Source organism: Cebus imitator, unplaced genomic scaffold, assembly GCF_001604975.1.
Source record: "Cebus imitator isolate Cc_AM_T3 unplaced genomic scaffold, Cebus_imitator-1.0 Scaffold614, whole genome shotgun sequence".
NCBI lineage: Eukaryota > Metazoa > Chordata > Mammalia > Primates > Cebidae > Cebus > Cebus imitator.
Window position 1 is genome coordinate 408,305 of NW_016107929.1, and position 5,534 is coordinate 413,838.

Consider the following 5,534-nt stretch of genomic DNA (forward strand, 5'->3'; position numbering starts at 1 on the left):
GTTTTATCTTTTTGCGTATGGCTAGCCAGTTTACTCAACACCATTTATTAAATAGGGAATCTTTCTCCATTGCTTGTTTTTGTCAGGTTTGTCAGAGAGCAAATGGCTGCAGATGTGTGGCATTTCCTCTGAGGCATCTGTTCCTTCCATTGGTCTATAGGTCTGTTTGAGTACCAGTACCATGCTGTTTTGGTTACTGTAGCTTTGTAGTATAGTTTGAAGTCAGCTCGTGTGATGCCTTCAGCTTTGTTCTTTTTGCTTAGGATTGTCTTGGCTATGCAGGCTCTCTTTTGGTTCTATATGAAGTTTAAGGTGGTTTTCTTCCAATTCTGTGAAGAAAGTCAATGGTAGCTTGATGGGGATGAATCTATAAATTACTTTGGGCAGTATGGCCATTTTTTACTATGTTCATTCTTCCTAACCATAAGCGTGGAATGTTTTTTCCATCTGTTTGTGTCCTCTCTTGTTTCCTTGAGCAGTGGTTTGTAGCTCTCCTTGAAGAAGTTCTTCCCATCCTTTGTAAGTTGTCTTCCTAGGTATTTTATTCTCTTTGTAGCAATTGTGATTGGGAGTTCACTCATGATTTGGCTCTTTGTTTCTGTTATTGATGTATAGGAATGCTTGTGATTTTTGCACATTGATTTTGTATCCTCAGACTTTGCTAAAGTTGCTTATTAGCTTAAGGAGATTTTGGGCTGAGATGATGGGATCTTCTAAATATATAATCATGTTGTCTGCAAATAGAGACAATTTAACTTCCTCTTTTTCTAAGTGAATACCTTTTATTACTTTTTCTTGCCTGATTGCCCTGGCCAGAACTTCCAATACTATGATGAATAAGAGTGGTGAGAGAGGGCATCCTTGTCTTGTGCCAGTTTTCAGAGGGAATGCTTCCAGTTTTTGCCCATTCAATATGATATTAGCTGTTGGTTTGTCATAAATAGCTTTTATTATTTTGAGATATGTTCAGTCAATATCTAGTTTATTGAGAGTTTTTAGCATAAAGGGCCGTTGAATTTTGTTGAAGACCTTTTCTGCATCAATTGAGATAATCCTGTGGTTTTTTGTCTTTGGTTCCGTTTATGTGTATGGATTATGTTTATGAATTTGCATATGTTGAACCAACCTTGCATCCCAGGGATGAAGCCGCCAATCGTCTATGTTTTCAAGGCTCCTTTGGGGATTCTGGTGAGCAGTGATGATTGAGAACTGCAGCTCTGCATGTTTGCCCCATGTCTCCAGCCTCATCTCCTGCCACTGTCCTCCCCTTGCTCACCATGCTTTTTTTGGTCATTAAACATGCCAAGGTGGCTCCTACTTTAGGACCTTGGCATTCACTGTTCCTTCAGCATAAGTGTGTTGCTTCAGATTTCCGTATAACTGATTCTTGTTCATGAGGTCTCAACTCAAGTGTCATGTCTTCCGAATTTCATTCCCCTACCCTTTCTAAAGTAGCACTCCTCATTCGGTTTTATTTGGGCTATTTGCTGATTAATTTGCTTACTTTCCCCATCTCCTCATTAGAACACGGTCTCCAAAAAAGTAGAGCTCTTGTCTTTTTGTTTACTATTATATGTCCAAGGTGTAGAACAATATCTGGCACATAGTAGACTCTCAATAAATGTTTGTTGAATACATAATTCTTGTTTGCCATTGACCAATATAATTATAAAATGTCATTTTAATGATCAATCTTTGTGATATATTTATGAAACAAACATGTCCTTAGAACAAAGTCTTGCAATTTCTATTTCTTCATGCTGCTTTACATAGTTGATATTGTTTAACTATTTGTTATAAGGATTAAAAAAAGAGAAAATGCTATAGATAAATACCCATTTTATTACAATTATTGTACCTATGGCCTTTGCTCTATCCTGTTTTCCTATCCCTTTTATTCTTTTCTTTCACAGTTACCATCATTCTGAAAGGTTCTTGGGTTCAAAGGCATTGATGTGTCTTTTTCTTAAACTCTCCCTAGCGATCATTAAGAAAAAAAAAGACCATGGGACTTAATGTGAAATGTCTGGGTTTGAATTCTGACCCTGCAATTTCTAAGGGCAGATCATTTAACCGCTTTGAACCTCGGTTTCCTTATTAATGAAGTGAGGACATTAATAGTTTCTCAAAAAATCTATTTTTTAAGTTTCTGTCTCAAAAAAACTGTAGTAAAAGAAAATGAGAAAATATGAAAATATGTAGTAAAAGAAAATGAGAAAATATAGGTAAAATTACCTCCTCCTTGCAGAAACAATCAGCAACAACTTCCTCAACTTGCCTTCCTTCTCTTTCACTCATTTTTTCTCTTCTTTTCCTTTTTTTATTTTTTTTAATTTTTTTTTATTTTTTTAATTGCATTTTAGGTTTTGGGGTACATGTGAAGAACATGCAAGGTTGTTGCATAGGTACACACGTGGCAGTGCGATTTGCTGCCTTCCTCCCCTTCGCCTGTATCTGGCATCTCTCCCCATGCTCTCTCTCCCCAACTCCCGACCCCCCGCTGTCCCTCCCCTATTTCCCCCCAACAGACCCCAGGGTGTAGTGCTCCCCTCCCTGTGTCCATGTGTTCTCATTGTTCAGCACCCGCCTGTGAGTGAGAACATGCGGTGTTCGATTTCAGGAAGGGGGTGTTCTGGACCCCCGCTCTTTGTCTCTACAGTGGCCCCACTCATTTTCCCTCTCTTTTCTCTTCCAGCCTCTCTCTTACTGACCCTTTCTCACAAACAGTCAAGCATGCTGACATTGTTCCTCTCCGTTAAAAACCTCACCCTAGGTCTCCTGTTGCTTACATTAACATTTCTATTCAAGTTAAGCTCTTTTTTTTTTTTTTTTGAGATAGAGTCTTGCTCTGTCACCTAGGCTGGAGTGCAGTACCCTAATCACAGCTCACCGCAGCCTCAAACTCCGGAGCTCAAACAATCCTACTGCCTTGGCCTCCAGTGTAGTTGGAATGCAGGTGCATGTCACCATAGCTAATTTTTTATTTTTTGTGAAGATGATGTCTCACTATGTTGCCCATGCTGGCAGGTTAAGTTCTCAAAGGAAAAGTTCCCTTTCATTGAGGCTTTTAGAGCCTTTTCTTCTAGACAGCTCCCCACACACTACGCCGGCCTCCTGCCCTAACTTCTCTCTTGAAACTGCTTTTGCCATAATCATAGGGACACTCTGAGTGCCACATTCAGCTGTTCACTATACATATTGATCTCTTATCAGCATTTGAAACTGTTAACCAATCCTTCTCACAACTTTCTCTTTCCTTGGTTTTCATCTTATCATCTCTTCTGCCTCTTCTTTTACCTGTCTAGCTGTCCCTGCTTCATCTCTTTCCTGGACTGTTCGTCTTAAATATTGGCATTGCAGGGGCTTCACCTTTAGCCTGCTGTTCTTCTGGTAGACTATATTCTGTGCCTGGGCAACCTCCTTCATCTTCATAAATTCAATGACCGTTTATACACTGAAGATTCTCCAAGTTCATCTCTCGTTTAAGCAACTCTTTTGAGATTTAAACCCATTTCTCCAACTATTTCCTGGACATCTTCACCCAAATGTTCAATAAGCACCTCAAAAACTCAAGAACATAACAATTCTTGAATGTATTCCCCTGGTCCTAGAACATAAGTTCAAGAAGATAGGAATTCTTACCTATATTGTTTATTGCAATATCTTTAGAGCCTATAATACTGTCAGACATAGATTAAGTGCTCAGTTAATACTGGTTAAATGAATGGATATTTTCCCCACCAACATATTCTTCCCTCTGCATAGTAATGAAATTTGCTCAATTATAGCAACATGGTTTCTTATCATCTCTTTTTTCCTTAATCTTTATATCCCATTGGTTTCCTATGTTCTGTGTATTCAACCTGCTTAATCTAAAGTCCATTCCTTCTCCTGCATTCTCACTGATATTTTTCAGGCCTTTATAATCTCTCCTTCTTTTGTATCCTCACTTTCTTATTCATAAGATGGGGATGATAATAGGACCTATCTCACAGGACAGTCGTAAGCTTCAGTGAGGTAATGTACCCAAACTCTTAGTATGGTGCTGTGATGACTCAGTAAATTTGGCAAGACAGCTGTGTTTCTTATGTATCTATGTGGATCTCTACAAATACATCTACGTCTATTAAGAGGATAGTCTAGTTAACCTCCATCATTTAGTGTAAGTCTTAACCCAGGAGAAATGCTATTGAACGGATAAACAAATTTGCTTTGTAATGTCAATCAACTCATGTCCTTGTTGAACTTCCGATTATTCATTTAGTAATTCAGTTAACTAGACTAGCTAGGATCATTTTATAGCATCTTCATATTACAAAGCACGTTCATAGCCATTAATTCATCTTATTTCCATGCCCATTATTCATCTTATTTCCATAGCTCTTATTATCATTAGCACCCCAATTTTACAGGTGAAATAACTGAGGCTTAGCTGGGTATGAGTTGTCCATAACTGCCCCCTACTGGTTAAAAGCAGAATCAGGATTTGAACCCAGTCTTCTAAAGCTGAGTCCTACTGTTCTAAATAATCCGGTGAAAATATATGCATTTTATTTTTATATTTCAGGAAGTAGTTTGTGGTCTCTTATTGCACAGCTTTTTCTTGGTTCCGTTGGTGGTGAAGGATGGAACTTCGGTAGAAGTAGACACCCTAGAGCCCTAGCCCGTTTGGCTTAAAGAAGAAAAAGAAACAGTAATAATCCATGTACTTGAGAGGTTGTGAAATCAGAGGGAAAAGCCACCTTGTCCCACATTCCCATTGTAGTCAAGAGCCAGACTTTCCCAAGGCATTTGGGCAGATTGAACCCTTTGTGTTGACTTAGATGCTCAGGGGTGATTTCCTTATTATGAGGTAAAGAGACAGGATCTGAGATTATAAAAGCTTTCACAACATGTCAGAAAAATAACCAGTGGGAACAAGTTCATTTAGGAAGCTTCCTTAAGGAACCCCAGGTATTGAGGCACTGGGAGAGACATAGATTGATAGATTTCGGGTTTCCAGGAGCTCCACCCAGCCACCGTCACAAGTACTCATTTGGGGAATTCAGATTGTTCATTGCCTAGCCCAGTGGTTTTTCAAGGATGTTTTGCGGACCTTCAGAGTCAGAAGAATTTGGGGTATTTTCACTTGTTGCCCTATCTACATGATTTCTCTAAACCATTTGAAAGTAAGTTGCAGAGATTATTTTCTTTTTTAAATTCTTCAACATTCATCTTTAAAACATGAGAACATTCTCCCATAAACCATAATAGGAGAATATTATGACCTTAGATATTTTCACATCGAAGACATTCATCATTCCTAAATATCATTTATATACATTGGAAATTTCAAAATGTTGATTTCTAAATTCTATTATTCTTTCTACATTTACTAACCAGAGTTTTTTCTTTTTTTTTTTTCCATTTATTTATTTTATTGCAATTTAGGTTTTGGGGGACATGTGAAGAACATGCAAGATTGTTGCATAGGTACACACGTGGCAGTGTGATTTGCTGCCTTCCTCCCCATCACCCATATTTGGCATTTCTCC